We start from the raw sequence: 3,837 nt of genomic DNA on the forward strand, positions 1-3,837 counted from the left end.
TAAGAGGGGAAAAATAGAGTATGAGAGTAAACTAGCAGGGAACATAAAAACTGACTGTAAAAGCTTCGATAAATATGTCAAGAGAAAAAGATTAGTGAAGACAAATGTAGGTTCCTTACAGTCAGAAATGGGGGAAATTATAACGGGGAACAAAGAAATGGCAGAACAATTAAACACATACCTTGGTTCTGTTTTCACAAAGGAGGACACAAATAACCTGCCAGAAATGATAGGAAACCAAGGGTCTAGTGAGACGGAGGAACTGAAGCAAACCAATATTAATAAAGAAATAGTGCTCGGGAAATTAATGAGGCTAAAGGCTGACAAATCCCCAGGGCCTGATAATCTACATCCCAGAGTACTAAAGGAAGTGGCCCTGGAAATAGTGGATGCATTGGTGATCATTTTCCAAAATTCTATAGACTCTGGAACAATTCCTACAGATCGGAGTGTGATAAATGTAACCCCACTATTTAAAAAAGGAGGGAGAGAAAAAACAGGGAATTACAGACCAGTTAGCCTAACATCAGTAGTGGGGAAAATGCAGAGTCCATTATAAAGGATGTGATAACAAAACACTTGGAGGGCATTAACGGGATTGGACAAAGTCAGCATGGGTTTATGAAAGGGAAATCATGTTTAACAAATCATCTGGAGCTTTTTGAGGATGTAACTAGTAGACTAGATCGGGGAGAACCAGTTGATGTGGTGTATTTGGATTTTCAGAAGGCTTTTGATAAGGTCCTACACAAGAGGTTAGTGTGCAAAATTAAAGCACATGGGATTGGGGGGAATATACTGGCACGGATTGAGAATTGGTTGACAGGCAGGAAACAGAGAGTAGGAATAAGCGAGTCTTTTTCCGGGTGGCAGCAGTGACTAGTGGTGTACCGCAGGGATCAGTGCTTAGGCCCCAGATATTCACAATATATATCAATGATTTGGATGAGGGAACTGAATGTAACATTTCCAAGTATGCAGACGAGACAAAGCTGGGGTGGAATGCAAGCTGTGAGGAGGATGCAAAGAGGCTGCAATGTGATTTAGATAAGTTGGGTGAGTGGGCAAGAACATGGCAGATGCAGTATAACGTGGATAAATGTGAGGTTATCCACTTTGGTTCTAAAAACAGAAAGGCAGATTATTATTTGAATGATGATAGATTGGGAAAAGGGGAGGTGTAAAGAGACCCGGATGTCCTTGTACACCAGTCGCTGAAAGCGAGCATTCAGGTGCAGCAAGCAGTTAGGAAGGCGAATGGTATGTTGGCCTTCATTGCAAGAGGATTTGAGTACAGGAGCAGGGATGTCTTACTGCAGTTTTACAGGGCCTTGGTGAGACCACATCTGGAGTATTTTGTGCAGTTTTGGTCTCCTTATCTGAGGAAGGATGTCCTTGCCATGGAGGGAGTGCAAAGAAGGTTTACCAGACTGATTCCTGGGATGCAGGACTGACGTATGAAGAGAGATTCGGTCGACACGGCCTATATTCACTCGAGTTTAGAAGAATGAGAGATGATCTCATCGAAACAGATAAAATTATAACGGGACGAGACAGACAGGATGAGGGAAGATGTTCCCGATGACTGGGGAGTCCAGAACCAGGGGTCACAGTCTCAGGATACGGGGAATGCCATTGAGAACCGAGATGAGGAGAAATTTCTTCTCTCAGAGGGTGGTGAACCTGTGGAATTCTCTACCACACAATGCAGTGGAGGCCAAGTAATTAGATGTATTCAAGAAGGAGATAGGTATATTTCTCAATGCTAAAGGGATCAAGGGATATGATGAAAAATCGGGAACAGTGTACTTAGTTCGGCGATCAGCTATGATCATTTTGAATGGCGGAGCAGACCCGAAGGGCTGAATGGCCAACTCTTGCTCCTATTTTCTATGTTTCTATGTTTGGTGCTCCCAGAGCTTTACTTTGGCCTGAATATTAGGCAGCACCCGGCCCTGGGCGATGGTCACCCCTCGCAGCAACTTGTTGAGCTCCTCATCCTTGCGGATGGCCAGCTGCAGGTGTCTGTGGATGAGGAGGGTCTTCTTGTTGTCCCGGGCCTCGTTGGCGGCCAGCCGTCAGATACTCGAGCACAACAGCCAGATAGACCGGAGCTCCGGCACCCACACGTTCAGCATAGTTCCCCTTTCGCAGGAGCCTGTGAACACGGCCCACAGGGAACTGCAGTCCGCCCCGGGATGAGCTCGACTTGGCCTTGGCCCGAGCTTTACCGCCGGTTTTTCCTCTTCCAGACATTTCCACAATCTCACAAACACTTTCACAAAGAATGAAGAAATCCTCCCTCACTCGCCCTTCTAATACCTTCTGGGGGAGTGCAGTGAGGGCACTTGTGATGGGTCTCTCTCAGAGTGTTTACACTGCCCGCTCACCCTCACTGATATTCTATCTTTGAACTGCTGTAATATTGTCCTTTAGTAATATTGCTGCTCCTCCTCCTTTCCCTATTTCCCTGTCCTTTCAAAAGATCTTACAGACTTGAATATTAAGCTGCCATTCCTGCCCAGTTGGTCGTCAGGTCTCTGTAATGATTTAATGTAATTATTTAACTTTACTCAATGTCTGATGTGAGCTGTGGTAAAATGTATTTCCAGCTGGTCAAGTATTGCAGGTATCGACTGTCTCTTCAGTCCGATATCAGGTGAAGAATTACTGGCTGGTGTGGAATTTCCATTGATTGGGGGTTGGCGAAATCTACTGGGCGGAAACAGGAACTGCAACAGAGCGAGAAAGGATCCGTCAGAAACCAGTGAAAATGAAGAACAAAATCCAACAGCCTGCTGTGTCTGTTCAGGATCTGATGTTTGGGAACTATTTTATTGTTGATTATTTTCAGCGATGGTGGTATAGTGGTGAGCATAGCTGCCTTCCAAGCAGTTGACCCGGGTTCGATTCCCGGCCATCGCAGTTAAGTGTTTTTATTAGTTTATTTCCATCAGAAACTCTGAAGTTGATAATCGAATTTGATGCAGTTCAGTTGGATATTGTTTCCAAAACATAATCGGGTGTAATTATAGTAAAATGTTTTCAACCTTCATTTCTTTTCCCTATAGAAGGAAAAGAGGAAAACATGCTGGAAATACTGAGTTACCAAGGGTCTAATGAGAGTGAGGAAGGGAAATGATGTTTTAGCCTTTATTGTAAGGGTGTTGGAATATAAGAGTAAGGAGGTCTTGCTGCAATTGTAGTATGAGGAAATATTGCGTTAAATTGGCCAATATTCGGTGGAGTTTAGAAGAATGAGAGGTGATCGCATTGAAATGTATAAAATTCTTAGACGGCTTGACAGGGTAGATGCTGAGAGTCTGATTCCCCTGGCTGGAGAGTCAAGAACTAGAGCTCATCGTCTCAAGATAAGGAATCGGCCATTTTGGACCGACATGAGGAAACATTTCTTCACTCAAGGGATTGTGAATCTTTGGAATTCTCTACACCCCAGAGGGCTGTGGATGATCAGTCGTTGAGTTATATTGAAAGATGAGATCGATAGATTTTTGGACTCTTGGGGAATCAAGGGATATGGGGATGGGGCAGGAAAGTGGACTTGAGATCGAAGATCAGCCATGATCTTATTGAATGGCGGAGCAGGCTCGATGGGCCATATGGCCTATTCTGCTGCTATTTCTTATGTTCTTATGTAAAGAGCTTTATTTCCAAGTGTGCTGACGACAATAATTTAGGTAGTACAGTAAACATTGTAGATGGGAGCAGAAATTTGCAAAGGGACATTGATAGATTACGTGAGTGGGTGAAACTGTGGCAGATGGAGTTCAACTTGAGGAAGTGTGAGGTCATCCCTTTGGTCCATAAAACGATAGA

At 44.1% G+C, this 3,837-nt stretch overlaps 1 non-coding gene across 1 annotated transcript; it reads left to right on the top strand.

The window, feature by feature from the left end:
* Positions 1 to 2,853: 2,853 nt before the first annotated feature.
* trnag-ucc (transfer RNA glycine (anticodon UCC)) lies at positions 2,854 to 2,925 on the top strand. Its single transcript has one exon. It is a non-coding gene; the product is annotated as a tRNA-Gly (tRNA).
* The last annotated feature ends 912 nt before the right edge of the window (positions 2,926 to 3,837 follow it).

Source organism: Heptranchias perlo, unplaced genomic scaffold (assembly GCF_035084215.1).
Source record: "Heptranchias perlo isolate sHepPer1 unplaced genomic scaffold, sHepPer1.hap1 HAP1_SCAFFOLD_47, whole genome shotgun sequence".
Lineage (NCBI taxonomy): Eukaryota > Metazoa > Chordata > Chondrichthyes > Hexanchiformes > Hexanchidae > Heptranchias > Heptranchias perlo.